We start from the raw sequence: 10,599 nt of genomic DNA on the forward strand, positions 1-10,599 counted from the left end.
GCCAATCTTCCACCATCACCACCCACCCTAGCTACCTTCAGTGTGCAGGAGCATTTTAACCTCCCCCTCCCCCAATAACCCACTTTCCCTGGTACTGGTGAGGGGCACTTGACTATTGGAGATGCTCAGTATTGGGGTGGGGAGAGATCTGCCCTCCTGGAGCCCCCATGTCACTGCCCCTCCCCCTCTGGTATCCCCACACCAATGTGATTCTATCTATACACTTCTGGTTCCCTCCACTCCCTTAACTACTACAGCACAGCATTAGTGGGAAATGTAAATTCTGCAGAAGAGAGGTGCCCCAGGGGCAGTGAGTATTTTGTATACAGAGATGGGTGATTAAAATCAGAAAGGGCTGGTGATTAAATTAAGGATATGGAAATCAAGCATGTAAAACAGGAATCCCTTGGAGGGGGGAGGGGGAGTTGTTTTAGAGAGAACACAAGGGACTCAGATGAAATACAGCCAAGCCCTCTAAGCCAAGGTTATTCGGAAAAGGAGAGATTTGAGGGGCATTGGTGAAAAGGGGCTAAAACCAAGGGAAGGGATAGTGCTATAGAGAGGTTCCCACTCTAGTTGTGGTAATTATGTGGCTGCTCACAAGGTCTAACCTATTTCTCCTCACACCCCCTCCGTGAGGTAGAGCAGTGCTGTTATCCCCATTGTACAGATGTTCTCAATGGAAAAGCCCCAGGTTAAAGATGGATTCCAGTTCAGGTGACATGATCACATGTCACTGTAATATACTTCATTACCCACTTGCCAGCACACACGTATACAGGAAGACTTACAGGTAAACACAGCCATCTGCAGTCAATTGTCCTGGTTAATGAGAGCCATCAAAATTCCAAGCTACCAGTAATGGCCCACACTTTGCATAATTACAATAGGCCCTCAGAGTTATATTTCATATTTCTAGTTTCAGATACAAGAATGATAAATTTATACAAATAGGATGATCACACTCAGTAGATTATAAGCTTTGTAATGATACCTTACAAGAGACCTTTTGCATGAAGCATATTCCAGTTACATTATATTCACACTCATTAGCATATGGAGTGCACCGTCACACCCTCTTCCTGAACTTACTGCCAGAGACTTGTTTGTCTCTGGTCACACTCCCTTTCAGTACCTTTAAACCGTATGATGTAATTCATAGGTGTTCTTAGGGTGACCAGATGACAGAGGTCAAATATCGGGGGTGGGGGAGGGGAAACGGAGCAAAAAAAAAAAAACAACAAGCGGCCAGCGGAGCAAAACAAAAAAACAAAAAAAAAACTGCTGGAGCACAGGAAAAACTGAGAACCCACCGGCAGCTCCACACCCTGCCCCCCACCAGCTTGCCTCTGCTCCGTCTCCACCTCCCCCCTCGAGGAGGGAGGGGGGCAGCACGCAGAGCCCCTCCCCCCCCCGCTAGAAGGACTTGCCAGGGGGCCAGGTGAGTCCCAGGCAGTGCTAGCCTTACCTGGAGCGGCTCCCAGGGAGCATCCAGCAGGCAGGTCCTGTCCCTCTGGCTCCTAAGGTTGGTCAGTTCGGGTCGGGGGGGGTGGGGACAGGGGCGGGGGGCTCGCTGCCGGTGCCTACAAGCCCCCCCGCCCCTGCAGCACACAGTGGAGACCTCCTTGCCGTCTCTGTGCGTGCCTGGGGAGTGGGGCTGCAGCACTCTGCAAGCTCCTGCTGGTGGACAGGCAGGCGCTGGGAGTTCAGCTGAGCTGCCTCAGGGCCCAGGAAGAAGAGGTGAGCGGCGCCGGCAGGGCCGGCTTGCGTCCTCCACCAGATGGTCCCCCGATATCAGGACAAAGTGCATCCCGACCAATGTAAGGTCGGGACGCGGGACAAGTCCCCTAAAATAGGGACTGTCCCGATAAAATCGGGACATCTGGTCACCCTAGGTGTTCTAGCAAGGTTTGGTGTTCCTGGTCCCCGGGTGCCTGAAAACACATTGGGGTGTAGTATTGCTAACAGAATGCAGACAGCAATCTCTGTTAAAGTGTAGGTGTTTTGGCATTTAGCCACCAATGCCATGACGCGGTGTGCCTCAGTTTCCCCTTCCACACAGCAGCACGGGCCTGTTATGCTTTTGCTGCTGTGCCAGGCTTCCAGTCTGTTTACAAGTATAAGCTGAAAAGCAGCATGCTTGTGAGACTGTCTTGTCACTATCCCTAGAATGTACAAAAGTTTTTTCCAGAAATCAGGTATGTCCCACATCTTTAAAGGGTTTACCACTAGTATTAATTCCTTTGTCTTGACCCATAGATGAAGTAGCAAAAGACACAAGATTAACAGCAAATCTACGGTGGACAGGCTTTATTCACACAATTTAGCTTGTTTAGTGTCTATTGCATTTCCCAGTTCCTTTGTGTACCTTGGCAGGTGCTCTGATGCAGATTCTTCTGCCTCTTTTGGAGAAGGCTTTTAATTCAGGCATGTGTTTGAGGATTTGGCAAAAAAAGGGTGCACTGCAACCATGCCTGCGCTCGGCCCCTCCCTCTGGAATTTCTTTGGGTTGGCCACACACCCTTTCAAAGCTCTCCAAGTGCAGAGTTTTTCTCCTCCCAGCCTTGATTTGTTACAAGGGCAGCAGGAATAACATTCTTTAATGGAGTGCTTTGGATCGGTAAGATCCTCCCGGTTACCCCACTTTCTGCCCCCAACAGGTGGGCTGGGTGGGCGCTCCCCTCCAGATCTGACCCCCAGTCAGACCTGATTCACAGGAGAGGGGTCTGTCATTTTAAATGCAGATTTTTTACCCTCCTCCTGGGAAAAAGCCTCCCTACAAAAGGTGGGCAGACCCTCTGGTCTCCCCTCATCATCCATCTGGACTTCCCTCTCTGGGCTCCCCACTGGTCAGACACTCCTGTGTTCGCAAAAAGGGAAGGTGACTCTGACCCAGCTGTGGGATCACAGCTACCAGCTATGACAGACCCTTCACTGGCCAGCAAGCCCCCCCGACCTTACTCAGGTTGGGCTTGCTTTCAGCTACAGAGTCCTTGGGATCTGATCCCACCACAGCGGTCACCAGAATCCCAACTTCCACCTTCAGGACACATGTCTCTGTGCACCCCAGGGCAGGCCCTGCACCCTGCTGACCTGCAACTTCCTGGCAGTCAGCAGCTGGGGTGGCCCCCCTGCTACAAGGTTCTCCTCCCTGGGTGATGATTGTGGGACAGGAGCTGGCTTCCTCCAGCCCTTCCCTCTGGAACTTGCCTTGAGCCTGGGGCTACAGGAATTGGCTACAACAATCCCTTCCCCCAGAGCTGCATTCTTTACTGCTACAGAGGAAACTAAGAGACACCCTCTTATTTCCCCAGAAGTCCATGTGACTTCACCCTCCCCGCTATCCCCCGGGGCTTTTAGCACAAGATTCCTTCTCACTGCTAACCAATCCTGGGACAGATTCTGCCACATTAAAGAAATCATTCCCTAGTAGAAACTGTGCAAAATTGTGTGCCACTGTTGCAACAGTCAGCTCAGCCTACAAATGACTAGTTTGCATGTGTACTTTAGCTAAAGGTGCAAGGATTTTGTAACCCCCCCACCAGTTCTCATTCTGCCATTTTCCCTGGCAACAAATCCTTCTCCTGGATCAGGTCCCTCCTGACCACAGAAATTTCAGCCCCCATATCTCTCAATCCAGTGAGTAATTTACATTAAGTTTAACAGCACGCATATGCTCACTGCTTGGTTGTGTAAAAGCAAGCTTTACAAATCCTGTGTGGAAAGAGGCAGCAGCCGGGCTCTGAGAAGTAGCAGTTTTATGTGTTACTTGCTCCTTGTTCCCACTCAGCAAGGGACACTTATTCCTCAGGTGCTCAGTGGACTTACAATTATAGAACCTCTTGGGCTCCTCTGCTTGTACAGGAGATTTGGGGCGAGTAACAGGGGAATGGGGACGTGAACGCCCAGCCTCCTTTTTCCCAGGGGTATAAATGGTGATTCTGCTTTCCTCCATCCCTGTGCCCCTCTGCCAGTGAGTTATGTTTAATTGCAGCTTGTGACTGCTCAAAAGAGTCTGCAAACTCAGCCTATCCACCCACTGCATCCACCTTTTTGTCCCATAAATACTGTACTGTTTTACATCATCATTGCACATATTCAGGAATTGTTCCTGAGTAACCAAATCACACATTCCTTCAAAGCTTATAATGCCTTTTCCCCTCACCCACTTATCTAACAAGTCTCTCATTTCATTTACATAAACCACATTACTCAATCCAGATCCCCTCTTAAAACTCCTGAATTTAACCCTGTAGGTTTCAGGTGTAATCTGAAACTGTTTCAAAACCAGTTCCTTAAATTTACCATAGTTTGAAGCATCAATAGGCATCTTATTGAATATGTCCAGAGCTCTGCCAGTCAATTTTGCTACCAATGTGGTCATCTTTTGATTTTAAGGTATTGCATGGAGGGTGCACAGTCTCTCAAAGGTGATGAAATATTCGGCAGTATCACTGGATTCATCATACTGCGGACATAGTCGCTCCCATTTGTGGATTTTTGGGGAAGTAGAGCCAGCGGCTGAAGGGTTTTGTCTCTTCCACTCCATAACAGCCAGTTCATGCTTCTGGACCTCAATCTGGGTCTGTATTTCTCTGTCTCTTAACTCCAGGGCTCTTTTGTAAGCGGCTTCCTCTCTGGCTGCCTCTGCCTCCATAGCCCTTCTGTATGTATTCTCCTCCCTTGCTGCCTCTGCTTCTTTGAGCTTCAATTGAAATTCACGGTCCTTTGCCTTCTCTTCTGCTTCCAGTCTGGCCCACTCTAATTTTGTAGCTGCCTCACTGGTAGTCATTTTCCTGCTTTCTTGTGCTTATTTCCCTCACCTGAAATAAACAAACAGAAAATAACCAGTAACCACTTTGTCTGTTCTGGGTGCCAGCACACCACACCTAAAACTCACTTAAAATCACTACCAGTATCTCAAAGCAATCAGCTTTGCACAGATCCTGCCAACTACACCATTGTGATGGTTTGGGTCACAGAAATCCCCTTGGGACAGCCACCTGATGTGCCTAGACTACCTGTGAGCCCGTTTTCCCTGCCAGCTTGGGACTTCAGTACTCTGCCTTGTTTGAGCCAGACACTCTTGCCTGCTGCAAATACAGATCCAAGTCTGAACCATGTCCCCCACAAGCTGCAGGCTTAACTGAAAACAGTTTAAGAAGAGCTCCTGTCTCCAGCACTCAGATTCCCAGCTCCCAATAGGGTCCAAACCCCAAATAAATCTGTTTTACCCTGTATAAATATTATACAGGATAAACTCATAAATTGTTCGCCCTCTATAACATTGATAGAGAGAGATGCACTGCTGTTTGCCCCCCCGCCCCCCAGGTATTAATGCAGGGGTGTGACGATGCAGTTCTGGCAGGACCCACCTGAGAGTGCCAATTCAGGACAAATCGCTTAAAACAGGGCAGTTACAGCCCAAGGCTGGGGTTTCTCCATCTCTAAGGCAAACCAAACCAGACAGAATAAGAGGACTTTGGTCTCACCCCACTGGCTAACCACAAGTCACACAAGCAATTCCCTTAGACACTCCAGTTTCCCAGTATCACCACCATTGCCACCACCAGTGCCACTCATTATGAGGACAAATGGTTATGAAAACCAATACCCCAATAAAAGAAAAAAGGTTCTCCTGATCCCAAAGGACCAAGCCCCAGACCCAGGTCAATATACAAATTAGATCTTACTCACAAATCACACTGTTGCCAATCCTTTAGAATCTAAAATCTAAAGGTTTATTCATAAAAGGAAAAAGATATAGATGAGAGCTAGAATTGGTTAAATGGAATCAATTACATACAGTGATGGCAACGTTCTTGGTTCAGGCTTGTAGCAGTGATAGAATAAACTGCAGGTTCAAATCAAGTCTCTGGAATAAATCCTCAGCTGGGATGGGTCCTCAGTCCTTTTTTCAGAGCTTCAGTTTGTAGCAAAGTCCCTCCAGAGGTAAGAAGCAAGATTGAAGACAATATGGAGGAGAGGCATCAGCCTTTTTATAGTCTTTTCCAGGTGTAAGAACACCTCTTTGTCCTTACTGTGGAAAATTATAACAAAATGGAGTCTGGAGTCACATGGGCCAGTTCCTGCATACTTTGCTGAGTTGCAAGGTGTATTTGCCTTCTCTCAATGGGTCAATTGTATAGCTGATGGTCCTTAATGGGCCATCAAGCAGGTTAGGCAGAACTAACACCAACTTGTCTGGGATGTCTCCCAGAAGCATAGCATAACTTTGAAATACAGACAGTTTAGAGCCAATATTCATAACTTCAACTACAAAATTGATACACACATATAGACAACATACTCATAACCAGCAAACCATAACCTTGTCTTAGACACCTCATTTGACCCCCTTTATACAAGATTTGGAGCCACTACAGGACCTTGGTTGCAACCATGTTCTATATGGTCCCAGATTATGTCAATAACATCACAAGGGGTAGGCAACCTTTCAGAAGTGGTGTGCCGAGTCTTCATTTATTCACTTTAATTTAAGGTTTCACATGCCGGTAATACATTTTAACGTTTTTTTAGAAGGTCTCTCTCTATAAGTCTATATTATATAACTAAACTATTGTTGTATGTAAAGTAAACAAGGTTTTCAAAATGTTTAGAAGCTTCATTTAAAATTAAATTAAAATAATAATCTGACACCGCCAGCCTGCTCAGCTCGCTGCCAGCCTGGGGTTCTGTTCACCTAGGCTGGCAGCAGGCTGGGCAGAGCCTGCAGCTGGGACGCTGGCTGGCAAGGGGCCGGCAGCCGGGACCCCAGACCTGGGGGGGTGGTTCAGGGGTCACGGCAGAGAGCTGGGGCTGTGGGGGTGCCGGGCAGAAGGCTGGGTGTATGGGGGGGTTCAGGGGTCAGAGCAGAGGGCAGTGGGGGGGTTCAGGGGTCAGGGCAGAGGGCTGGGGGGTGTGGGGGTGCAGGGCAGAGGGCTGGGTGTGGGAGGGAGTTCAGGGGTTAGGGCAGAGGGCTGGGGTATGTGGATGTGCAGGGCAGAAGGCTGGGGGGGTTCAGGGGTTAGGGCAGAGGAGTGGGGTGCTCCCAGCCCCCTGCCCTGAGTGGCTTAGGGCAGGGGGCTGGAAGGGATATGCCCTGTTCCACCCCCTTCCCCAAGGCCCCAACCCTACCTCTTCTCTGCTTCCTCTACGGAGCTGTGTGCATGCTGCCACTCCTCCCCTTCCCCCTCCCCCTCGCAAGGGCCATCAGCTGATCGGCGGCAGGGATAGGGAGGAGGAGGGGCCGGAAAGCACCATGCTGGGGGAAAAAGCGGGGGAGGAGGGAAGCTTGGCTGCCGCAGGACCAAGCTTCTGCCTCCTGCCCCTGCAGGAGAGAGCGGTGGGAGTGGGGGCTGAGTGGGGCTGGGGGCCGGGACCGTGGCAGGCAGCAGCGTGACAGTCAAAATCGGCTCGCGTGCTGTGTTTGGCACATGTTCCATAGGTTGCCAACCCCTGTATTAATGCATACTCTGGGTTAATTAATAAGTAAAAAGTGACTTTATTAAATACAAAAAAGTAAGATTTAAGTGGTTCTAATTAATAACAGACAGAACAAAGTAAATTGCCAAACAAAATAAAATAATACACACAAGTCTATGCCTAATATAGTAGGAAACTAAATGCAGTTTAGTTTTCTCACCCTCAGAGATGTTCCAATAAGCTTCTTTGACAGACTAGCCTCCTTCTAGTCTGGGCCCAATCCTTTCCCCTGGTACAGTCCTTGTTCCAGCTCAGGTGGTAGCTAGGGGATTTCTCATGACTGCAGCCCTCTTTGTTCTGTTCCACCCCCTTATATATCTTTTGCACAAGGCAGCAATCCTTTGTCCCTCTCTGGGTTCCCAACCCTCCTTCTAAATGGAAAAGCCCCAGGTTAAAGATGGATTCCAGTTCAGGTGACATGCTCACATGTCACTCTAAGACTTCATTACCCACTTGTCAGCACGCAGGTATACAGATGACTTACAGGTAAAACAGAGCCATTTACAACCAATTGTCCTGGTTAATGAGAGCCATCAGGATTCCAAGCCACCATTAATGGTCCACACTTTGCATAATTACAATAGGACCTCAGAGTTATACTTCATATTTCTAGCTTCAAATACAAGGGTGATATATTCATACAAATAGGATGAACACACTCAGTAGATTATAAACTTTGTAATGATACCTTACAAGAGACCTTTTGCATGAAGCATATTGTAGTTATGTTATGTTCACACTTATTAGCATATTTTCATAACCTCATATGGAGTGCACTATCACACTTCCAACTTTCTTTCAAGAGGAAGAGATGCCCAGAACTTCTGTGCCTGTTTATTTTCCTTTCCTGCCTGCAGTGGCTCTGATATACCTCAGAAGACTCAATTTTTTTCTCAACTTTAAAATGTGGAATTTTCTTGGTGTTTGGTTTTAAATATTCTCTTGTGATAACTACAATTCAGTCACTTTAGTGTTGTGTTTAAGAGCCTTCTGGAAAGTAACTAGCCTGTAAATAGAAGTGAAAGCAGTGTTGCCTACTCTCATGATTTTGTCATGAGTCTCATAATTATTGTTTTCCTTAAAGCCCCAGCTCCTGGAGTCAAATGGATATGTGATTATTTCAGCCTTCATTCTTAAAGAAAAATGAAGTTTCTAGCCCTTTTGGCTATGGAGAAAGCTTCAAATGTGACCCCAGTATATCCTAAAGGCTCAAAAAGCAGAAGGCAAATATAAAGAACACCAGATCTATTATTTTTACATAATCTTATGATTTTAAGGCCAATCTCATGATTTTTGATGAGCCTGATTCATGATTTTTGAACATTTGGGATTGGCAATACTGTGAAAGTGACTTGAAAGTGTCAGTTTCACTCCTGTTTGTTTAAGGTCAGTTTCTAGTCTATTATTTGTAGTGAGTCATCCATACAAGCCCAGGCAGGTGCAGTATAAACTCACAGGGCCTTGGCCTAGTAGATCATTTAACTTTTGAAAACATCTTATTCCAAGCTTGGTGAGCTGCAAAAAAGTGATAGAAAGTAATCTAGATTTTTCAGTTGTTGTGTTCAAGAGTTAGTGACAAAGTAAGAATATACATTAAAATTTTAAACCTAACCAGTGTCCCTTAAGTGACTTGACACAAGAGATGAGAATGTTAGTATTAGAGCTGAGTGGGTCTAATGTATTTAATTCTCTCTTTTTATATAGGAATTAGATATGGTGCTCCTGTCAGCTAATTTCTAAGTTGTTATCTGCAAAAAACAAACAAACAAAAAAACCTAGAGTTTTCAGTTGTCTGAGGAGCCCTGGAATCACGGTTAAGTTGCCCTCCACCTCCACCACCACCACCAAAATCTGAAATAGCACCTCTGTCAGAGAGGGAATTGAACTGGGGATCCTGGTGCTGGAGACCCTCAATGGGAGATTAGCCTGGGGAGAAAAAAAGGAGTTTGGGTAGGGACCTGGGGTGAGTGTGGAAAGAAGAGAGAGGAGGCCAGGGAGCCTGGATGGGAGTAAGGGGAAGTAGAGAAGGAATCTGGAGCTAGGGACCCTACATGGAGAGGAGATGATAGCTGGAGAGTTGTAAAATTACCCAAGGTACAATCTGGACTGATGAATAGCTGTGCCCTTCACTTCTCCAACCTGGGGCACCTTTTACACTGCTTTGCTGTGAGAGCCACTGCTCCTGGTCTGCCACACACAACTTCCAGCATGTAAGACACTCCCAGCTATACTGTATGAGTGCTATGGCCAGCCACTCATGAATTACACTGCAGAGTAACACCAGAAAATTCCCATTTCCAGATTTGCCCCCAGAAATGTGCATCTTGTACTGCCCAGCACCCTCCTGGACAATACAAGCTCATATAAAGCCTGTCATTTCATTAATAGAAAAATGATATGCGCAAATCCTATTATTTCCAATGGATTTTCCCAAACATATCAATCCAAACATATTGGTTTAGATAAAACAATAAAACAAGTTTGTAGACTAAATAAAATGAGATTTTTTAAGGGGTTACAAGTAATGAGGCATAAAAGTCAGATTTGGTTACGGGAAAATAAAGGCAAAATGCAACTAATATCTAACTTAACAAGCTAAATGAATTCAAAACAAGGGTCTCTCTCTCTCACCATGTGCTTCAGCAGTCTTGCTGGCTGGATTTTTTTTAGCCAGGACCTCTGTGGCCAAGGCTGAATTTCCGATTAGACACAGTAGGCACGTACTTAGAGGCGCCAGCATTCTAAGTACTATATAAGATGCTATATGCATCCGAAGAAGTGGGTTGTAGTCCACGAAAGCTTATGCTCTAATAAATTTGTTAGTCTCTAAGGTGCCACAAGTACTCCTGTTCTTCTTTTTGCGGATACAGACTAACACGGCTGCTACTCTGAAACCAGCATTCTAAAGGTGCCTAAAAGTTTAAGGTGGTTAAAAGTTTCATTTTTTACAGAAAACATGAAGGTCAGCTTTAGGCAGAGGGGGTGCTGAAGGTGTTGTGCCTAGGGGAGCGTAAGGGATAAATCTGGCCCTGCCTCCAGCAGTTCAATGTTACTTTCCTCGTCCTTCTGGTGTTGTTGATCCCATGGGCAGAGAGAAATGGAGAAGTATTTTGC

The sequence above is a fragment of the Malaclemys terrapin genome, chromosome 1, assembly GCF_027887155.1.
Source record: "Malaclemys terrapin pileata isolate rMalTer1 chromosome 1, rMalTer1.hap1, whole genome shotgun sequence".
In the NCBI taxonomy this organism is placed as follows: Eukaryota; Metazoa; Chordata; order Testudines; family Emydidae; genus Malaclemys; species Malaclemys terrapin.